This window comes from Stegodyphus dumicola, chromosome 2 (genome assembly GCF_044657685.1).
Source record: "Stegodyphus dumicola isolate Sdum_Otavi_A_Nest chromosome 2, ASM4465768v1".
In the NCBI taxonomy this organism is placed as follows: domain Eukaryota; kingdom Metazoa; phylum Arthropoda; class Arachnida; order Araneae; family Eresidae; genus Stegodyphus; species Stegodyphus dumicola.
In genome coordinates, this window is record NC_140769.1 from 9,458,091 (window position 1) to 9,482,481 (window position 24,391).

Sequence of the window (24,391 nt, forward strand, 5' to 3'; positions counted from 1 at the left end):
ACAAAATAACATTCTACGGCTACTCGTTTCGAGTCATGCGAGATAATATCCGAATTTTTTTGCGATTATTTGTTTTCCTTTGCTTCGTACAAGGAAGTAAAAAAAAAAAAAAAAAAAAAAACGATAGCTTTAAAACTTCATCTGGCATCTTGTGGAACCACTTGCCAGTAAAATCTGCTGCCAATGTCAAGCGAGAAGACTCACTTAAATAAATTATTAGAATTTGTTCTAATTTGTTTTCTATGACCTTATTTATTTAACCTAATGATATGCGATAATAATTTTAAATCTGTAGATTTATTTAAAATGTAAAACTAAAAACTATATTTACATAATATTTTTTTAATATCGCTTGATTTATCTATTTTAGAAAATAAAGAATCTGAAACATTGTATAACAATGATTGTAAGCAAAAAAAAAAAAAAAAAAAAAAAAAAAAAAAAAATTGTAAAATAAATTTTTAAATATACGAATATTTAACCTTTTATATGATTCATTTTCGATGATTTATATGATTTATTTTATTTTCGATAAACTTGCAGAGGTTATATCTGCAGTAAAAATTTTAAATATATCAAAATTATAACTTCATTTAGCTTATAAATGTTATATTTGAAAAATATTCTCAATTTAAGCTTAAAACAATAATTTTACACTGGTTTATGATTTCTAAATATATGCATATGTGTATGGATCAGAAAATTTAGAAAAACAGAAGAACATTAATGCGAATATAATTGCGAAAAATTTTACAAAGAGGAAAGAGATATAAAGATTTTTAAATATGAAAACAGAGGGCTTTTTAACACTATCATATAAATATACTATACTATCATATTACAATGCAAAAACAATTTTATTGTGTGTTTTTTTAAGTGGTCTAACATTTATTTTCTTTTTATTTGTTATTGTAATATTCATAAGGAAAAATATTTAGTTTTAACATCCATAGCAAATGTTATATTATACAATTACTATTTACTATAAGTCTGCTCGAATACATAAAAAATAGTAAGAAATACGTTTGAAACCGAAGGGTCCAGATTCGAATCCTGGTGAAAGCATGTCTGTAATTGTCCGTCCTTTCATAGGAGGTAATGATGGCCACCAATTAGGTGCTTCCACAATAAAATGGCCACTTCTAGCCTTAGTACAGGCCAATCCTAAGTTTTCTAAGTGCCCGCCAATGGAAAAAAAAAAATTCTTCTTCACTTCTTCTATTTACTACTTCTTCAGATTATATAAGCTTTCAGGTTTGATATTATAATTATTAAATACCATGTTCTTCTCACTTAAACCATAAAGTTCAATTCAAGAGCAATATCACAAAATATTTAAAAAGAGCATATATTTAGGATTTCCCATACGCAATCTCGCGTGCTTTGTTTGTACACGATAACTTTGTTGGGGAGCTATTCATTTCGCTTTAGCATTTTTCGTTGAAAGCTTTAAATGTCAGTTCACTTTTCAAACTGTTGCCACGAAATATTAAAGCCCTGTATTGTATTTAAAGAAATTAAGTAATGAAGAATCTGCATAAATGTATGTATGTTTCTCGCATTCTGGAAGCCCAAATTTGGAATTTGGAACTTGTTTTATTATCTCTTTCATATTTTGTAACATTTTAACGAATTTTTGATTAATAAACTCCATGATTTCAAAGCGCGCCATGGCAACACTGTACGAAAAAATAATTTTTTTATTTCCAGCGCGCGTGTGTATCGGAAATTCTAAAGGTATTCCCATTTTAAAATTATTTTGCGATATTGCTGTTGAACTGAATTTTATGGTTTAAGTGCGAAGAACATGATATTTAAAAAATAAAAGTAACCCACAAAACGTTAAAAAATGCCCTCTTGGGCGTATTGTAAAATCTGAAGGCTTTCAGACATTTTTATTTTTATTTTTTATACAGTGTTGCGACTGCTCTCTTTGAAATCGTTGAGATATTTAATCAAAAATTCGTTTTACAAATCAAAAAAAAAGTTTTACAAAATATGAACTAGATAATAAAATAAATTCCAAATTTGGGCTTACAGATGCCCATATTCGAATGGAGGCTACGTTATTCAAAATTTGATGTCTCTAGGTACCGATGTTTTTTTTAAAATGCGAGAAACATGCATACATTCATGTAGATACTTCATTATTTAATTTCTTTAAATATAATGCAGGGTTCTAATATTTGGCGGCAATAATTTGAAAAGTGAAACGCCGTTTTATGGTGGACGATGCAAAATGCCAAAACGAAATTTCTGGACAAATTGCCTCTTTTGGTTAATTAATTGAACTGTATGATAACAATAACGAGTAAATTATTAGAAGAGAAGGAAATAAAATAGAAAAAAAAAAAAACGAAGAATTGGAAAAGAATTCATAAAAAATTTTAATTTATCCGAAAATGATGCAACGAGTAAACTTTAAAAAAATTAAGCCGAGTTTCAAGAATATAAAAGAATTATATGATATATTAATAATTAAGTAATTTATTATAGTTGTAGTTCATAATTTATTATGTTTTATTATGTTTGTATAAAATATTTATTATTTTTAATACTATTTATTAAGTCTGGTAATATATTTTTTTTGTTTTGTTTTGTTTTTGTTTTTGTTTTTGTTTACAGACCGCTCCTCGTTTTCTCAGAAGATAGAAAAGGAATAAACGAGGTATGTTATAATACAGAATTCATTTAAAACAATTTTTCTAAAACAAATTTAATTTAAACACAACTTAAGTTCTAGAACAGTTTCATCAAGATGTCAATAATCCAAACAATGTCTTGCAAAATACAATGGTTTTGTGCTCCGTAAAGTTCATAGCCGAACTTCCCAAATTTTTAGAGTATTATGCTAGGTAGGTTACGGAGCGCCCCTAAGCATTTATCATCAGTTCACCGAAGTAAGTGTTGAAATATTGCACTAGTCCACAAATTGGTCATAGTTATGATCATGACTTTATAAGTCTTAAATTTGAGTTCATTTTAATTATTTAATTTACTCCATCGGCCCACTGCGTTGACCTGCCTATAGGTCATTAGTAACCAGCGGCTTTGATGGTCACCAGTTACATTCGGTTTAAGTTAGATGTCCTTATTAGAGTCTTTCAAAAATTCTTTTAGCTTGTGCTTTAAGCAAAGTAGCTGAAACTGTGCCATTAACATATGTGCGACTGCGCGAACATAAAATGTTTAATATATTCTTACTCTCACATGTACATGTTAACTGAGCATAAGATCTTTAATTTGTTTTTCAGATTTAATTTTTATATCATTGCAGTGTAAATTGGGCAATTTAAAAGCAATAAACCCGTTTCTTAATGATTTATTCGCCATAGTTAACTGGTGACCTTCAACAAGAAGGCTTTTGAGGGCTGAAGGTCATTTCGGTCTTCATTGTCTCTTTCGGTTTAACTTTATTTCAATAATCTTTCAAAATTTCCTGCATATCTGAAAACCGGTTACCGTTAAGTCGTGATCCGTTATTATTTAAACTGCGTTGTCGGTAGCTTTTGCTTTTAAGTTGCTGAAACATTCTATTTATTGATGCAGTTTTCGATATATTTAATTTCTAAATTTATATACATTCTGAAAAGGTTCATATTTTAAAGTTTGAAAGGGCCTTTGAGGCCACTCTCGAGTATATATATGTATAAAATAAAAGCAATATGAAGTTCAAAATTACTAAATTTACTCTGTCCTTTCAATTCCTCATCTTATTTTGAATCCCTTTCTGTTCTAAATAGTTTATAATATTTTTTTATAAAACGCTTCATTCAAAATTAACCCCTTCAAGTAATCTTACTGCAATGTGGCAATTCTCAGAGAACCAGATTAAAAGAACTTTTTGCTATAAATACCACTGCACATACTATTGCACATCCATTTTTCCCCCCTTCCCTTGCTGCTGGCAATGTGGGTTTCTCGCTGCCTTATTTATTGTTTCAAGACATTAAGATACACGAAACTGTCATGTATATTTCGCACCCAAGATGACGTGTGATACAGGATGTGTAAAGAAAAATTAAGTTTCGATAAATAAATTGGTTATTGTTATTTTCCGTTACGATTCCTGGTTTTTATTCTTTATGGATCTCAATTAACTATGCAGTAAAATAATTCTGCAAATACTTGATGATTCATTATTGCGTATAGAGAAATGATAGAGCTGCGTGGACACATGACATAACATAACGGAGGGAAAGAACTTTGACAAACGTGAAGCCCATAACAAAAACAATTTATTTATATTTATTCTTCTCAATCACACGTCATCTTTATGTGTGCGCTGTGCATTCTCCAACAGATTAAAATGGGCAATAAAAAGGACTGTTGCCAATTTAAAGTTAATAATTTTCTTTCATATTTTTTCATACTTTATATCTTGTCTCTCTCTCTGTATATATATATGTATGTGTGTGTGTGTGTAATTAAATATATGAAAGCAAGCTACAGATGCATATTAAATCAATCAAACGAGATGCATATTGCGCCGATAATGATGTGAATCAAACAATGCGTCTAAGAAACTGTATTATCTAATAATAAATTCATGTGAATCTACGGTTACATCTGACTTCTGCAAATGTAATCCTTCCATCTACGCAGTTTCATATACGTATCTGCAATCTGTTATAGTTACTTCTACTAGTGTCGCACTAGCCAAGAAGATATGAGCTATAACATTAATCGTATAGAAATACACTGCTGGCCATTAAAATTGCAACACCGTGAAGGAAAGCCAATACAAAAAGTATATTCATTGTACGTAAACAGAATGGCATGAAGACAAAATGATTAAATTTGTAAACATTTTGGAGGTTTACAAGGGGTGAGAAATTAGTAGAAACAGCTGCCACCCCTGGCTGCTAAAACGGCCCTTACCTCATCAGGCCTGGAGTCAAACTGGGCTTGGATGACAAAAATAGGCAACTCATTCTATGCTGCTTCAAATCTATGCCACACTTCATCAACCGTATTAGCTGGAGAGGGGTGGCGGGACAGTCTCTCAGCAGCCCATGACCAGATGTTTTCAATGGGTGACAGATCTGGAGATTGTGCAGGCCAGGTCAGCAGTCGAGTACCCCGTGTGTCGAGGAAGATCAGAACACGACGTGCAACATTTGGTCTTGCACTACCTTGTTGGAACATGGCGTTTGGGCGGCGCCTCGAAGATAGGGCACAACCCACAAAACGTAAGATCTGAGAAATGTGCCCATCTGCGTTGCGTTCAAATTACCGTCGATCCGAAGTAGAGATGTGTGTGTCGCGTACCCAATAAGTGCCCAAACCATCACACCAAGTGCAGGGCCCTATGCCGATATTGAATACAAGCAGGCGACGTGCTGGCACCTCGGCCATCAGAATACTGGACGTAGACACGAGACTCGTTTGAAAGAGGCGACATTGTGCCAGCTCAAATAAAAATGTGAAATGATGTTTTAAGCCGCCAGATGAGCGGGCTAAGTTCAAAGTAATATTTATATGTTCTATATACTGAGAAACTGAAGATAAAATGAACTATTAATTTAATATACATATACAAAGTTACTAGCTGCGATCAAAGTTTATGAGTTCTATATACACCTGAAAAGAAAGTGTATAAAAACATTTCAATACCAATGAAGTCAGTTAATTCCAAGCAACAACCAATTCGTAAATACTTTCTTTTTTGCTGAACCATGAAACAAAACTTTTAGACACTTTAAGTGAATACGTATACGTATGACGCCATGATTTAAATTTAATGAAATATAACTGCATTTTTTTCAAACTAATATAAGAATTAACGTGTGAATAACAAACCGCTTCAGTTACCTCAAATGAAACAAAAATTTGCCAACAACACTTAGTTGTTTAAATTGCTGATATTAACGAAAACCGTTCGACATACAATGACATCACGTGCAATCGCGTGCTTTCGTCAACGTTAGAACATGACCTTATACAGAGTGATTCAAAATTCATCATCAATATTTGGTGGGGAGGTAGGGAATAGGAAAAGAAGGAGATTTCACATAGGAATGCATGGGCGCATATGCCATGTAGTAGGGCAAAATGACCCCAGTTCAGTGATGGAAAGAACACGTAAGAAAGAAGTAGTAAGAAAAAAAAATCATTCATTATCTTACATGTAACATTTCTTTGCATCGGTTTTACAGACTTACAATAGGTGCTCGAACTGCTGACCATGTGTTAGAAAGCATGACCCACAACGGCGTCGCATGGAAAACCGGCCCTACTGGAATATGTCTGTCATTTCTCGGATGTTTGCAGCAGCAACTGATATGCGTGCTACAAGGGCCATAGCACTATCAACAGGGGTCTCGTACACCATGTTTTTCATAGCATCCCATACAAAGAAATCGATTGGACATAAATCCCGTGAATGTGATGGCCAAGAAACCGGTTCGCCACGACCAATCCATTAACCTCCAAACTTTCTGCTTAAGTAAGCACGCACAGCATTTGCGAAATGTGCAGGAGAGCCGTCATGCTGGAACCACCTTCGCCGGATAATACCATCAGGAACCTCGTTCAGAAGATCCGGTAACACCGTATGAAGAAATGTCAGGTACTTTCATCTTCAAAAGAAACGTCCAAACGTTACGGTAGTACTCGTATATACGGGCTCAACAAACAGTCACCGACAATCCCAGTCCGCACATTGACAGCAAAACGTTGTTGCGCAGTTCCAGATCTTGTACCGTGTGGGCTCTGATGAGTCCACATATGCAAACTGTGTGTGTTGAAGACACCCTCTCGAGTAAAAAAACGCTTCATCAGTGAAAAGAACAAACGTTGGGAAATTGGAATCAATGGCTGTTCTCTGCATGAACCACTGACAAAATATAACACTCTTGGGATGGTCGTTTACTGCCAGTAGCAGCAATCAATCCTGTTGCTGTTACTAGCAGCAATCAATCCTGTTTCACACAGTTGTCGATGAATATGTGAAAGCATTTGATGCTGTGGCACACTGCTGTTGGGGAAGCGTGCTTTATCCTGGCTCGAAGACATTTTCCTCCTGCTGCACCATAAGTTACTTGCATATCTACAAGTTCATTCCGCGTATATCGGTTCATGTTACTTCTGCAAAGTCACCTAGTAGAATAACAACTGACTGCACGAGTCAAACAGCTAAGCTTATGTTATGGGAGTTGTGTACACACAGCGCCCTTTACACCGCCATGCGTTCGTCTGCGCCCATGCTTTCTTATGTGAAATCGCCTTCTTTTCTTATTCCCTACCTCCCCACCAAATATTGACGATGAATTCTGAATCACCCTGTATAATAAATATATTTAACGTTTGTAAATGTTAATTTTACTTCGTATTTTATAAAACTTACCACAAATTTTTTATTAACAAAGTTTACGATTTAAAAGCTAGCAGTGGCAACACTTTTCGAAAGAAAGCAAATTTTTATCTCTAATGCGCAAAACTCTTGCCACTGGCAAAAATGAGGGCGAAAATTAGTGTTTGGTCGAGTTTTTAATTAATATCTCGGCTAATTTAAGTCGTACGAAGACGAGAATGGTCGAAATGGCTTCCTACGAATTTTTGGTATCCAGGAGTACCTCTCTCGAAGCAACTCCCCGCCGTTCCGGAGGAGTTAATGCCACAAGCAAGCAAACAAATAAACAGACAGACGCGAACACATTTTAATAATGTAGATTAGAATGATTCCAGCTCAAATAAATATATGAAATGATGTTTTATAACAAAATTAATAATATACAATTCTTCGTGCAAGGTGAAACAAAAACTTAAATAAGAAATGGAAAGAAAAAATTCCTAATCGTTGAAATAAAATAAGAGCCTTTGCATAGTTAAATTAAATCTAACTATATTTTTTCGTGACTAACTAACGGAGGAAATGAAAGCAATAAATCAAAGGAAAATATAGTCAAAAGAATAACTGGAAAGCGCAAATGTAAATGATTAAATTAAGATAAAAGTCGAAGTCGTTAGTCAAAGTAAGGCGAAACAGGTACACGAGATAGAATTAAAATAACACAGGACTAAATAATTAAAGGCAAATGGCAGTCGAAACAGAACAAATCAAAAATAGAACCAGAACAAAATAAAACTGGAAAGTATTAAACACAAATTAAAGGAAAAGATGAAAGTAATTAAGAAAAGAGACTTAATAAATAAAGACAACTCGATCGAATATTTTGAGAAAAATCTCGGTACAAAGAGTTTATCTTTTGCAATCGAAGAGCGGCTTCTTGAGTGCTTATTTAATATTCTTTTTATTCCTACGCAAACTTTTTTTTTTCCTTTTTACAAATAAACCAAATTTCTATTCGATATGTCTTCACAAAGAAATCGAACGAAGAGGCGAAAACAAAATGAAGGAGGAAGTACAAAATAGTTTCGAAAGGATTTTTTGATTAAAAATTTAATTCACGCTTTTGATGTTAGTACTGAAATCTTTTATATTATATGCAGAAATAACATGTGAGCTCCAAAAATATTTTTTTCTTCCTCCTTTTATCTAAGGCATCATCTGTTGATATAGTAACAACAGCGTCATGTTTCTTTGTTTCCGACTGTTGTATAAATTACAAAAGCAGAAAAAAGAAACTCCCACTTGTCTTCAGATCTTTGCATTATACAGAGTGTGTTTAGACACATTTAGAAGGATTTAGGGGGCGTTTCATTAATCTTTAAAGGGAAAAGGTTAGCTTTTAAAATTCTTGATCTGTTAGCTTTTTTTCTGGACCATAAGTCTGTAGTTATCTGATAGAACGACCTTTCAAAAATCCATAGATGAAATATCAGGGGATTTTGTAGTAATACTGTGACAAGGTATATATGCAATACCCATATCAGGCTGGAACCAAGCAATAGACTTCTTTTGGATATAAAAAACATTTATAACAAATTACGAGAGAAAAATTGTATATGTTCTCATTGGGCCAAGGCACATATTGGTGTTACCGGGAATGAAAGGACGGATATGCTAGCTAAAGAGGCAGCCCTGGGAGAGGTGATGATATTAATAATTCCAAAGAATTACTTTGAGAAAAATGAAAGCAAGTATAATTGAGAAATGGGATCGGGAAGGGAATGGTTCAAATAAAATAAGGGTTACTTGAAAATATTGACCATAAAAAGAAAAATGAATCTATTTAATAATATAGATACTATTTAAGTTATCACGGATCATGGTAGATTCCCGGCCTATTTAAAAGTTTTTATCTCCAGGGCAATGATCCATGCTTGGCTTGTGGGAAGTACGGAAATGCAGCTCATTTTATGGAAGAATGTAAACTGACCGAGAGTATGAGGAATAGGACATTAAATATTTTAGTTTTCCTTTTGTTTACGAGTTTATGTGTTGGGTGAGTGAGTTATGTGTCGTCTTACTATTTTTTGTTTTCTAACCGATTATGCTTATGATTTTCCTTATTTTGTTTTGTGTGAGTGTATTTTTAAAAATACCCAATCTGTGTTAATCTGTTTAATCTGTATTTTAATCTTCTGTTTTTATCTTTTAACTGTATTTTTGTTTGTCTGCGTCGGGTGTGTTGCGTTAACCACGAGGCCGATTATTATCGGCTAGGAGGGTTGCAGCGTACTCGTAAACTAAATTAAACTAAACTCATATCAGGCTTCTCTTTTCAAGGAAAGCAGTGGTACTTTATGTTCCTTTGTCTTGATCAGTTTCACTCTTTGAAAGTCACTGGGATGAAGAAATGGAATTTCTGTAAATATCGGATGTAAAACTTTCTCTTGATAGTAAACTGAGTTTTAATGATGTTTCCATTCTTAGTATTTGTAATTTTCCATTGTAAGATACATCATAAGCCCCTTACCGAAACTTTCTTTTCAGTGACGGAACTGGGTTTCTACATTTTTTCCTCTTCGTAAGTTGTAAGTCTCTATTTATTATTCTACTTTTCGTTGCTACGGATGTATTTGTACAATTTGCAGTTGATTTCTGCGTCGGCGGATTTTTTGTTGTTAACAATAATTTAACTTTAAAAACGTCAGAAACAAGTACGAACCTTTTTCGAGTATTCGTTTGGTATCTTCTTTCCAAGTAGAAGTAATGAATGATGATTTTTCCCTATCCGATTAATAATTTTGCGTATTTTGCACTTAAAAATTTTAATGCATTTCGCAACATTTTTTAAATATGAAATAGGGATATTTATCTTCGGCAAGAGCAAAAACATGTCCTTGAATCCGTTACAGCTACCGTTACATCTACCGTTACATCATGAATCCGCAGCTCGTTCGCATGCGACGTCTTGAAAGAATAATATATTTAAAAATAGCAGACAGTATTTCTCATATTAAAAATGAGCTTAGCCAGAAATTTGTATGCCAAACCTTTTGGTTGCTCACCCGCGGCCGAGCGGTAAAAGCCGCTGAACACTGGTAATTCGGTTCCCGGCGAAAGAGTTGGCTGCATGGGCACGTTTGTGGTTTTCCTAATGTGTAACGTGGCGTACTGTGGGATTGCACGATGTATCATAAGAGGCAAACTCTAGACCTTTTGAAAAGCTTCAGTCTATGCAAATTCTTATAAAACTTGCAATTCCTCCCCTTTTTTTTTTTTTTTCAAAGAGTTAGTATGGGAAGGCATTACCAGTTGACCCATGGTACATTGCTGGTGTCCCCCATACTTTTACCTTTACCTTTACCTGTGTAACCTGTATACGAGCTACTTTCCCTTAGAAAGTCCTCCACGAAGGTATCCCTCTCTGTAAGTGGTTAGCCTTTGTTTGCTTTGCCGTAATCAAATAAACCAAACCAAAGCTTTATCGAATTTTTAAGCTTTCTAAGAATTTGTAAGCATCCTCTGTATAAACCATAATTTATAATGTCAACTGTTTTTATCGTTGAACGTGTTATGAAAAATGCAAATTTGTTGCTTTAAAATCATCTGAATCGGTCATTTAAGCAAATCAGTGCTTCATCAACGGTCACAGTATATTTCCATTGATCTCGTGCTATTTTTTTTTTTTTTTTTTTTTTTTTTGTCATACAGGGTTTTGCAAATTGTTCTGTTTTGAGCCACACGCCTCGTCAAATGCTGTTGAACACTGTGTTTTTTAGCTTTTTAAAGCTGTAAATCTAGGTTTATGATTTTATTTATTGTTACTGCAGATGTATTTGGAATGTTCTTCCCATCAGAATTACTGATTTACATTTTTTCCCTTTCCGATTAATAATGCTGCTTATTTTTCACTTCGAAATTTTTAATACCGTGCATTTCACAATGTTTCCGAACTAAGTAATAGGAATATTAATCTTCGGAGAGTGCGAAAACAGATGCTTTTATCCGCAGCTTATTTCTATCCGACATTTTGAAAGAAGAATCGATTTAAAAATAGCAGACGATATTTCTCATTTCAAATAATAAGCTGTTGCCAGGAATATGTATTCCGAAACATATCCTTTTTTTAAGGGAAATTTTCGAAAATTATCTAAACACCTCATTATATGCCACTATGTTTTTCAATGAAGAAAGAATATAAAGATAAATTAAACTAAAATACTTATTTGCAATATCAAGGATCAAACTTTGAAAATAAAATCAATTACTGTGTAATTAGGTCATTTTGAAGCAGGTGATGGAGCAGAAGCAGGAGGGAAGCAAAATGCGCAATGCCCTCGCCATCACCCGTGTCTGGACTTCTCGAATACGCGCCGAGTGTGCTACCGTTACACCACGAAGGCATGCTGGAAGGAGGTGGAAAATACCTTATATACTTCCCCTTTTAAAGGGCGACTCGGTTTTATGGTACCCAATCGCCAAATCCTGGTGGTGGAGAATCATCGTCCATCACGTTTTTATTCGGGCGTCACTGTAGAGTCATTAGGTTATTTTAAAGCAGGAGACATAAAAAATAAGCTATGCTCCCGCTGGGACTCGTACTACTCGAATACGCGCCGAGTGTGCTTCCAATTACACTACGAAGGCATACGGAAAGGAAGGAGAAAATAGGTTATATACTCCCCTTTTTAAAGGACAAATAGAGATTAGGGGGAATGAAGATAAATGAAGATAAATTTTGTATAATAGTGTATACAATATATGCTTTTCGGTGAGGAAGAAAATTATCTTCAGTGACATTTTTTGCCCTTTAGGTGTTTGCTAAATCCCGATATTTTGTTCATACACTTTCTTATATCTTAACGTACAAAATGACACATAAAAATGTAATTTGGAAGTAGTATTACAAAAATAAATATTATATATAATAGCTAAACTAAATCTTCAGTCCGATTTTTGAAGGATTGTAACTTTTTTTTTCTGTAAAAATATAAGTTTTTATAGTTCTTGCAATGTTCTCTCCAAACATAATAAAAATTGCCCTTAATTTGGAGTTCTGATTTTTCGTTGCTCGTATTTATTAAATCTTTCTTTTTTGATTTTCAGTATTTTCACTTAAATGTAAGAAAATACTCTTAAAAGTATTATATAGACATTCATCCTTTGCTTATATTTCTCTTAGATTGACACACTTCATAATTAGTAAAATTCGGTTGCAGTTTAAACAAAGGAACGCAAGATGAGGGCAACAACAAATAATTAAAATGAGAATTTACAACATGAAATATCGCATCATTACTCACTCTTTCAATTTCGCATGACAGTTTAATTAATTTAGTGACAGGAAGACCCCTAGATAAAGACGATAGCTTCATTGAAGTTTCTTTTTCGAGAGTTTCAAAGTTATCTATACATTTTAAAGTATTTTCAGAGATTACATTAGCCTGACTTCCTTTATCTGTTATAGCGGGAAAGTTACTACTCTTTACCTTAACATTTAACTGAAAAAATTGTCATTTTTTATATAAAGTATGATTTTGATAGGATGGAAAGGAATTACAATTTAAGGTTGGATATTGTGAATTTGGATATCTCAGTGGTGGTGGCTGAACATTTCTCCATGCCGAATTTTAAGACAAATAAAATCTAAGGTAGAATGATCTAGGAGTTTTATATATCTTGGATAATAAAAATATGGATGAGGATTCTGTGTAGTAACGATAAATCTCGGCATATTCCTGGCACTTTCTGGTTATTGAGCAGAGTTCGAAGTTGGAAATAACTTTCTCACTGGGAAATCTAATTTTGAGGCGAGCTCATATTTTGAACAGATAGTAACATACGATGTTGCTCTGACAAACCTTGTGTTAAAGACTCAATAAGAATTTTATCACTTAAAATAAAATACCAAACTTAATTTAAATTTTTGACGGAAATAATTATCAATGTCTTCGAATATGTTATACATGACTGAAACAAAGTTGCCAAATATAATACTCATATTTTCTGAGTTAAATAAAGTTAACTAGGAAGTTAACTAGAAAGTTAAAATTTTTCTAGAACTAGAAAGTTAACTAGAAATTTAAATATTTTTCTAAAACTAGAAAATCAACTAGAAATTTAAACATTTTTCTAGAACTAGAAAGTTAAAATATTTTCTAGAACTGTAAATTTAACTAGAAATTATTAACTAGAAATTAAAAAATTTTTCTAGAACTAGAAAGTTAAATTTTTTCTAGACCCAGAAAGTTAAAATATTTTCTAGAACTAGAAATTAAAAATTTTTCTAGAACTAGAAATCGTTAACTAGAAGGTTAAAAATTTTTCTAGGACTAGAAAGTTAACTAGACATTATTGATTAGAAAGTTAAAAGTTTTTATGGAACTATAAATAATTAGCTAGAAAATTAAAAGTTTTTCTATTAAATATTTCCCAATCCTCATTTTATCCTCAGTGAATATTAGGCGTGAGGTAAAATCGTTGTTTTGTTATGCTTCTGGAATGTGGTTATAAAATTCGCATCGTTTGGTATGACTTTCTAGCTCTTGCCCCACGGCACTCCACATGGGAAAGTGGTTAGTGACTTTGATAGATGTACTCGAGGACCTGGGTTCGAATGGCTTGAGTGTAAATTGTCTTTCCCTTCATAGGTAACGGTGGCCGCCTATTAGCTGCCTCCATAATAAAATTGCCACCAATTACCACCAATTGTTTAGGCCTTAGTAGTGGCCAAAGCCCAAAAGGGCTAATGCTCCCCCCCCCAAAAAAAATTCTTTCTAGCTCTAAGTGTTGAAGCATCCGGAAAAGGTGTGGTTTCTGTAGTATTCGCCGTACCAGAATTTTCCAAATGGTAGACATCCAGAATGTGCCGCCCAAATGGTTCAGCGGTTACGGGGAGCCTACAGTGGTACCGAAGGCAGCAGAAGGCATGTATGCTTGTTAATCTGTAGTGTCTTTGCGGCATGGGGGTACTCTAAATATATGTCGAGCCGAAACTTCTCTCGAGAGGTTGTTGGTAGAGGAAGAGGCTCGGAAGACTCTCGGAGCCGTACCCCTTCCATTAAAATTGGGGGCGGAACTGAGTGAAGTCTTATTGTCATCTGTACGGTGCTCAGAGTTCCTGCCAACGACAGGCGTAGCCTTGCTGTCCTTACCACTATGAAATTCTTGGGCCCGCTCTGTACTTTGAAAGATATGCTTAAAAAATCTTTCTAATTTTTTTCATTATTTGGTTAGAAATTTTTTATTCAAAATTTCTGAAGGTATAGGTGAATTTATATATTGGAGCGTTTTGAAATTCGGCCTATTCGTTCGTTATAAGCGATAATAACGCCAAATGTGGTTTACGGACTTTGTTAAAATTATTTGAAAGGAGAACGATGTGACTTTTTTTCTGCGCAAGCACAATGTAAAAAGATAGGAACGTCGCAACTTTTTTCCGGGTCCTTCACAATGGAAGGGAAAGGAAAATGGGTTGCCACATATTAAGAAGTTCGCCAAGTGAATTATTCTTGGCGTATACTGAAAAAAAAAGACGCCAAGATAAATTTATCAAATTTTACAAAATTTAATAATTAGGCATAATTTGAATCGTAGAATCGAAATATGGAAAAAAATGGTATGTCATTTCAGAAAAAGTCCCATTTTGTGTCAAAATACCTATGTTAGAGCAATGATATATATAAATCTAATATATACCCTAAGTCGCGCTTTCGAGACATGAAAAACGTAATCTGAATTTCGTCAATCGGCCCATAAGAACGAGAGATATAAAACTGTACCTTTTCCCCCTTTCCGCAGTGTACACGTCCTTCTTCATCAGCGCCCACCAGCGGCCGAGTGGTAAAGTCGCTGAACACTGGTAGTTCGGTCCGAAGTTCGAATATAATATCTGGCTGCATGGGCGTTTTCGTGGTTTTCCCCATGTGTAACGTGTATACGATAGGCAGATAGCCCTAGTGTGCTTTGCCGTAATCTCAATTAACCAAACCAAACCTTCTTCATCACCATCAAAAATAATCTGCAAAGAAAGGAAAAGGCACGTTTGTTTTATACCATGAATAAAGGGCGGAGAAATGCGAAAATCAACGCTACAAAAATACAGGGTTTCTTTTATGGGTCCAAGTAATTAGTAAAGAAAAGTTCGAAATTAAGATATTAAAATTTTAAAATCGTCAAAAAGGACTGGAATGGAATTAACGCCATTCAATTCTAAGGAATGTTATTTTAATTTTAAACTAACCCGTTTTGTTCAGTAAATTAGCTTTTCTATTTTCCCCCTTTTCCATTTCCTGCCAGAATGATATTTCAGTTTCGCATGATATGGAAATTTAGGTAGAAATATACTTTTTGAGCGGATGTCTCAGTTACAATATTGGCTACATGATGCAGAACCAAAGATGCAGACGATTGTCATAGATAAAGCAATGGTAGGCATGATCTCACGGGTAATGCATAGCGAAAAGATATGATGAGTCGAAAGAGACCAGCGTGCTACGGCTGTAGCCGATCGACCAATTCAGGCGGAGAAAAGGTGTAAGTAAGTATTTTATGGTACCGTGCAAAGCAAAGAAATGCCAGTAGTTGCCTTAGAGAGAGTCAAATGTGTGACATATAAAAGTACATAAATAAATCTATCTGACGACATTAAACAAAGCAAAACACAAGATCTGGGAAATATATACACAAGATACGAATGAAGTGACATAATTGTATACAAATAGTGCATAGCAAAGTGACAGCTACAAGGTTATACACACAAGATATGAAGTACACATGTTACGGTGAAACACCGAAATCTGGAGAATGTCGACTTTCACCGGTGAATGTCAACATTCACATAGTCTCTTGGTGTATGTCCAAAATATTTTCCAAATACTCTTATTTCTGACTTACACCGGTCAATGTCGACATTCACCATGTACTAATGGTGAATGTTGAACATATAACAATATTATATTTTCTTTTCCGTAATTCAGTCGCGAATAAACGCACTTGAGACTTGAAATAAGAACTTAAGAACATGAGAACCTAAAACACACAATACATTCAAAATGAGAAAGGAAAATAATAGAAGTTAAAAACTTACTTAATTATACAGTACGTTCTAAATGAGAAAATAAAATAACAGTAATAAAAAACTTACTAAATTATGGGATTCAAATCTTATTTATTGCAACAACTTAAACTATTATGGCACTTTATGACCTCTCTTTTCGACTTTCACCAGAGCATATCTGTGATTGTCGACATACACCGGTGAGAGTCCGAATATACAAGAATGTAGTGAAATATTCGGTCCTTCACTGACGTATTTGGTGAATGTTGATATTCTCCGGTGAAAGTCGACATTCTCCAGTTTCAGTTTTTCCCGGTAACATACATAAATAAGAATTGAGGCATATGAAGTATTTATAGAAGAAGATAATATATATAAAGTTATCATATTTTCATTTTTTTTCATTTTTTTCATAATTTTTTCATATATATATATTTTGTTTTTGAGTTAAATTTCTTCACATGAAGTTAACATTGATTCATGTAGATGTCTAAGTACCGCAAGCGGTCACTTTCTGTTTGCCCCATCATTATAATCATAAGTCAACATCTGGATAGTGGGGTTTTGAATTAGTGTCATTTTATTAAAAAATCTTTTGGTGGTCATGTAGATATGTATTTCTGGTATTTTAAATTCTCTGTGGATTGCCGAGTTCCTAATAAACCACGGACAATCCATAGCCTGTCTTAGTACAACATTCTGCAGTACTTGCAGTCTTTTAATTGCAGTATCATTGGCATACCCCCAGACAGGGCAGGCATAAGTAATTATAGAACGTAGCATGTAATGTGAATGTAGTAACTTATTATTGTAATAAGTTACTACATTTACATTACATGTAATGTAAATGTAGTAACTTATTACAATAATGAGCAACTTATTGTAAATGAGCAACTTATTATCGATAGATAAAACGCTGTTCCAAGCAATTCAGGGGGCGAGTGTATGTTTACGCACTCGAAACATGGTAATAAGTTGTGTGATGTGTGGGTCCATGATAAGCATTAGTCGAGAATAATACCAAGGTAGCGGGCCTGCTTGGTCCATGGGATTGGGGTGCTATGCATATTAACATGGATGCTGTAGTCTATGTTCTTTTTTCTCGTGAAGAGTATAGCATCGGATTTCTCAACAGGACCCCATTGTGTGGATGTGATTCTGTAGTGCTTGAATGACTGAGGCGTGAAATGCATTTTGAGATAGAATTGCTGTGTCATCAGCATACATAGCTAAGGTGGTATGTGGTGTTTGTGGGATGTCATTCGTGTAAAGAGTGAAGTAGAGGAGGCTCAAAAGGGATCCGAGCCCTAATGGGCTTGGGGGGAGGAGATTGTGTTGTTGACACGAACGACAAAATGTCGATCCATAAGATAAGATTGTGTGATGCGTGTGTGTAGTCTGGGAAACCCAGGTATATGATTTTGTGTATGAGGCTCTCCAGCCAGACACGATCAAAGGCGCCTTTGCAATGTCCAGGAAGATGGCACCTGTAATCGATTTATCTTGCAGTCCTTGAGAGATGATTTCAGTAACTCGATACAACTGATGTGCCGTCGAATGCATTTTCCTGAATCCATGTTGCTGTCGTTAACATGCTTGAGTAGCCTCTGCTGCATGACATATTCAGCCACCTTGCTAGACAAAGCGTATTCTGCGATTCGGTTACGTTGTTTCGCCGATATTTAAGCCTTCTTTTTTTACGGCCGTGCATTTTAATTGACGGTTTGTGTGCGTCGGTGGCAGGGTTATGAGCCAACTGGAATTAATTACCTCCGTGCAGCCTCGGCTGATTTTTTAACTTAATTTTAATTTTATGTTTTTATTTTGAGTTGCAGCCAAAAGTACTGGCTAAGTTTGTAAATGCCAGGAGTGCCGACTGTAAACCCTTCTTAAGTTGCGTAAAATGATTCTTTCACTCTTACTTAAGTCATGTCATTGATACAGTTTGAACTACGTGAGTAGTAGCTTCACAGTTCAAGTAAAGATCTGGCCAATAAATTAAAGTTACTTTAGCTAGAATCTTACAAAGTAGCCAATATTAATTTTTACTTTCTTTTACGAAGTAAAAGAAGTATTGTAATCGCAAAAATTTGACATCTGTACGTAAGGACAGTATAAAGAACTACTTTTGCTGAAACGGCTTTCAAAATGGATTCAGAAGAGATTATTTCCTTTACGTCTGCACGTATGTATGTATCTCACATAACTGAAGAATGAGTAGCCGTAGAACGATAAAAGTTTGTGTTTGAGCCTGCTGTAACATGTATTGTACACCTCCCTTTTTTCGTTGCAATCGGCTGCACCAATCATATGTAAATATATATGTAATATAACTGCTTCATTATTGTAATAAGATGACTTGAAGAAAGAAAGTTGCAACGGTAATTACGTAGTTAGCAGGATGACACTCAAAGAACACATATAACGATAAATTCCACACATAATTTTATTCCTTGATAATGCAAGTTATCACTGTGGGTGCGCTATGCAACCTCCCCCACCCCACCCAATTTTGTACAGCTTACCTTTCTTAAATAATGGAAGAACATTGGAAAAGTAAACTCTGCGTGGCGACACAAGCGTCTAGAAGCAGAAGTGAAGAGCGAAGAAAGGAGGAATTGTGACGCAATTAACCTTTTATACCGAATTCTATTTCAGATCCCGTAAGAGATTAATATCCAGATGTTGAGTTCAGATTTCATCGATTAGTGCGCAATACACAAATGCAGCAAAAAATTTGTGCAATTTAATAGGCCATAAAAGGAAGTCATGTGGTGTCCATATCAGATATCTGTGAATGTGAAAAGCTTCGAGATAATCCAATTCACCACATGAAGAAGCTTTATGGATAATTTTGGCAAAGTTAAAAATTGTAGTTAAATATCCAGCTATGATTAATTATTGAATTACAAATTATTAACTAACGAATTTCTAACATAAGTTTGGAGTCCCTTGAAGCGAAACTTTTAGTTTGACCGATGTATTTCAAACCATACTGACAATTTTGGAGGCTGCCCATGAAACCTATGATTACTCATCGAGGGATGCGCATGATCAAGTGCTCGTGCTTACTGACTGACGGATGCTGATTATCTCTGATTCGCATGCGTAAGAACGAGAATTGAAACTTCTTTTTGGGAACACCGTTCACTAAACGAATGAAATACTTTCTTTCTTTCTCTTTATTAGCTAGTAGTATAGTAGCTAGCACTTATGTGCATTCGCTAATGATATATGGTATATTATTTGTGCATTTCAATGGGCGATTCAAACGCATTGGGAAATGAAAAAATAACTAGGTTTACAGAAAACGATTTTGCAAAGATTTATATATAAACAAACCTTAGAATTTTATTTTTTAATATGTTCAGTTTCATAGCCCTTTTATTGAACTATCATATTACATCTTGATTCCCAAGCTAAAAGTCCTTTTCTTAAAACATCAAGGTCGATTTTATTCCACTTCTCCTTCGCAATCTTCCAGAGCCATTCAATTGTTTCGGGATGCTGCTTATAAAGAGCTTGTTTTAAAAGCCCAAATGCACATTAATCCATAGGACACACATCAGGGGACTTGGGTTAGATGCATTTAAAGGGAAATAGTTTCAATTCCGGTTCCAGTTCTCATATTTTCAAAAAACAGAGCAGTAGATTTAGAGGTATGGCTTGGACTCTTATCCTAATGGAACTTAACACAGTGAATATTGTTTGTGGATAAAGAGATGGAATTTCTCCTTTAAAAATAGGTGTTAAAACATACTTCTTATAGTAATCCAAATTAATATGGATATCTTTTCTACTTTCTTTATTTAAAGTTTTCCGTTATAAGAGAATCCACCAATAACCATAAACCTAAAGGTTTATCGTAAAAACTTTCCTTACTTTCTCAAGTGATAATCTCCTCTTTTTCGGTAATAAATCGATCTTTTTCTATTGCAATCTGATACTCATCAACAACTCAATATATTTTCCTTTTTCACCTGCTAAATAATTTTCATACAGCAATCTGCAAGCTTAGAAACATGTTTCGGCACTAGGCTATAAACATCATGTTTTTTTTTTTTTTGTTTTGTTTGTTTGTTTGTTTGTTTGTTTGTTTAGTTTATAAGGTATTTCTCCCGCCTTCCTAGCGTGCCTTCGTGGTGTAGTAGTTCTGCACGCTGCGCCGATATTCCAGAGGTCCGTGGTTCGATTCCCGGTGAAGGCGTTTGCTCATTATTTATCTTGCCTGCTTCCATAAATACCTAATGTCTCTACAGTGGCGCCCGAACTCAAAGAGAGTTGGTTGATGATTCTCCACACCCAGGATTTGACGACTGGGTTTCCTAAATCCCAGTCGTCCGTCTCTATAGTATATCTCTTTACACAGCGCAAAAATACAGCCTTCGTGCCACTATTTATTTTTCAGCGACATTTTAAAGAAAATAATATTTTTAATTCTACAGACGATTATGAAGTCTTATTCCAATTTGATGCCAGTCACGTTTATATTCTGAAATTAATATTTAAATTCATGTAGAAAATCAAAATCGTCACAAAAGTATGTAAACACCTCTGTATATCTAGAAGATTTCCGGTATTTGACGGTGCTGTGGTGCCAAATTTCCTCACAAAGCTGGTTAAAATTACGTGTTTCGAAAATTAAACAGAACATTTATCTTCCCTTCATGTACTGGGAAAGAAAAATCAATGTAGTATCGTTTCAAACGAGAAGTCTGAATAATCTTGACATCAGTGCTGTTTCATCCAACATAATTTGCAAGGATTTACGAAAATTTGCCTCTTTCGGCCATCGAATTACAAAATATCAATCATGCAGGGCATGACAGGACAAAATTTAATTCTCAAAATCGTCTCTGTCTTTCTCAATTACATTTCTCAAGTGCTTCTTGTGTTCTTGGCGAGTAGGAGGGGCTTAGAAGTAGCCAATGCGGATATGAGAAAATCTCTTGGTTTAGATGTGGTAATTTTCTCAAGTTTTCGGAAGATGGTTCTTTGAGTGCCCTTTTATGGGGAGAAACGGTTATTGTCACCCCGATTCATGCGCAATTTGTCGTCTGCAATTGTAGTTACACTTTTTTGTGTCTAGGCCATTTGACCCAGTTGCCTTTCCGAGTTGGACGGAAGGGGGAATCAAGAGCATTGGCGCCTTCATGGTAGGTCAGGTAGATGGGAGAGGGGAGAGATTTAATGAAGATAACTGCGTAGAATGATGATCCTATGACCACCGGTTTGTCCATAAAAGGGTTAAGAAATAATGTTTTTCAAGAAGGAAAATTTCAGGGAATGAACATAAAAATCTCCTACTGCTTTCCTCTTCTCTTTTGAGGCTGAATGCAGGGTACTTGAGGCAACTAAAAAATAAAATCTCTAAGAAGCTAATAAAAAATGCTCATTTCTGCACATAATAATACGCAGTGTCGATAATTTCTTACCTGGGTTTTATTTTCACAGTCTTTGGCCGTAAGTATGTAATTGTAATGTTTTGCAAAAATTGTCAAAGGGTTTAAATGGCGAAGCTGTTATTATTATTATTTTTTTTTTGGTGTCTTTAAATTAAAACGAAAATTTTATAAAATTAAAAAAAAAAAATTCTGAAAAAGTTCAGATTTTAACGATTGCCTAAACGGTCTCTTTTAATGTTAATATGGTTTATCAGTAGGAGTTATCGATAACGATGACCCAAGTAGAATACCGAAACATTTTATAGGATATTAAACGATTATGCATTTAAACAAAACTACTAATCACGCTACACCTTTACTAAACACGGGGATGTTTATATCTTCTGCGTATTTATTTACAAAGTGAAAAATGTGTAATGTAATTCTATAAATGTATTGAAGACTTTTGATCAGATAAATAATGAATTAAATGATTTTTATTTGAATCGATCAGATTTAAAAGTATAAAAACGTTTTTTTAAGAAGTGCATCTATTGCTTTTAAATAGCTTAGTTTTTTTCATTAATAACATACAGATTTTATATGAAAAAATAATATCCAATGTTTTTCCGAATGGCAACAGACTCGAATGAAAATTGTAACGTATTAAAGCGGAAACATGCAAAATCACGTTTAAAGACTAAAAGCCCTTTTTCACATATCTTTGGGCCCACCAGCGGCCGACCGGTAAAATCGCTGAACACTGGTAGTTCGGTCCGAGGTTCGAATCCCGCGAACGGGCTGGCTGCATGGGCGTTTTCGTGGTTTTCCAAATGTGTAACGTGTATACGAGCCAGTTTCCCTTAGAAAGTCCTCCACGAAGGCATCCCTCCCCTTAGGCAGATAGCCATAGTGTGCTTTTCCGTATTCTCAATAGACCAATACACATATCTATAGGAAAATTTTATACTCATCATAGAAATAAAATGCAAAACGTACAACTCGCGTAAGGCAAAAACTTTCAGTAACAGTAGTCAAAAACTAGAGACACTCCGAAAATCGTTCATTACGACAGCTAGTCCTTTACTTTGGCAATAATAAGTAGTCCCCCATATTATATGTAATGTAAATATTATATTAAGACAATGATCCTATTTGCATATAAATTTGTAAATTCATGCATTTATTTATTGATTTAGAATTTTATTAGATGTGTGTTATTTACTGAAATTACCATTTTAGTACTGCATTTAGTTTTTGATTTTTCTTAGTTATAAATATGGCTTCCTGTCAAGAATTGTCCTGATCGGGACGTGGAATCCTTGGGAAGGGAGCACGGAAAAAACAACGGTAGCTAGATCCATCAAATTTTGAATAACGTACGTCTCCACTCGAATATGGGCATCTGGAAGCCCAAATTTGAAATCTGTTTTATTACTTGTTTCATATTTTGTCAAACATTAAAGAATTTTTGATTAACCAACTCAACTATTTCAAAGCGAGCAATGGCAGCACTAAAAAAAATTATTTCCAGTACGCTAGACTGTGTTTAGTTTAGTTTACGAGTATGCTGCAAGCCTCCTGGCCGATAATAACCGGCCTCATGGTTAACAAAGCACATCCAAAACAGACAAAAAAAAGTTAAAAGATTAAAAACAAAAGATTTTAAACAGATTAACACATTGTATATCTTTAAAAATACACTCACACAATACAAAATAAGGAAAACCATAAGCATAATCGGTTAGAAAACAAAAAAAATAATACTACGACAGGTAACTCACTCACCCAACACATAAGCTCGTAAAAAAAGAAAAACTAAAACATTTAATGTCCTATTCCTATGATAGTCTTGTTTTCATTCACTATCCTCATAATTTCTTTTGCATAGCAATTCAAGAATCTTCTTTTTTCAATTACATTCTGTTCATTTATTTTTCCAAATCTCGTCCTCACTCTCTCGGTCAGTTTACATTCTTCCATAAAATGAGCTGCAATTCCGTATTTCCCACAAGTCAAGCATTGATCATTGTCCTGGGGACTAAAACGTTTCAAATAGGCCAGGAGTCTAACGCGAGACTGTGTATCGGAAATTCAAAAAATATGCTCTTTTAAATTATTTTGCGATACTTCTGTTGAATTGAATTTTATGGTTTAAGTGCGAAGAACACGACATTCAACAAGTAAAGGTAATACACAAAGCGTTAAAAGTTTTTTTTTTTTTTTTTTGAGTTGTCTAGTTAGTCACTGCTCTTATATGAGGTGATAGAACAAACAAAATTACTGCATGAAATCACAAAATAAATTAAAAGAAAATCACGGCAATTCTTTATGAGTTGGTTAAAATAATTTAATAAACAACAATGTATGTATGATTATGGCAAAGCCTCGAGGGATATTTGCCTAAGGGAAAGGAACCCTTCGTGGAGGACTTTCTAAGGGAAACTGGCTCGTATACACGTTACACATAGGGAAAACCATGAAAACGCCCATGCAGCCAGCCCGTTCGCGGGATAATTTTCAATAGAAATGATCGTTAAGCACACAGAATATTAACGAAATAACAACATCCTTATTTGCCAATCAATTTTTCTCATTTTATTTATAACGTCTGAATATAAATGAAACCTTTCCTGTTTTGAAATAATTTCTTAA

At 34.4% G+C, this 24,391-nt stretch overlaps 1 long non-coding RNA gene across 3 annotated transcripts in view; it reads left to right on the plus strand.

Annotated features, from left to right (window-relative positions):
- The window catches only part of LOC118182414 (uncharacterized), a 522,263-nt gene that overhangs the window by 286,373 nt on the left and 211,499 nt on the right, over window positions 1-24,391 (plus strand). Inside the window, exon 5 of one of the 3 annotated variants that reach the window (XR_015039385.1) lies at window positions 2,626-2,668. The exons of the other annotated variants lie outside the window; for them this stretch is intronic. This is a non-coding gene — a long non-coding RNA (uncharacterized LOC118182414). The remainder of the gene's footprint in view (window positions 1-2,625; window positions 2,669-24,391) is intronic. 3 annotated transcript variants of the gene reach the window in all.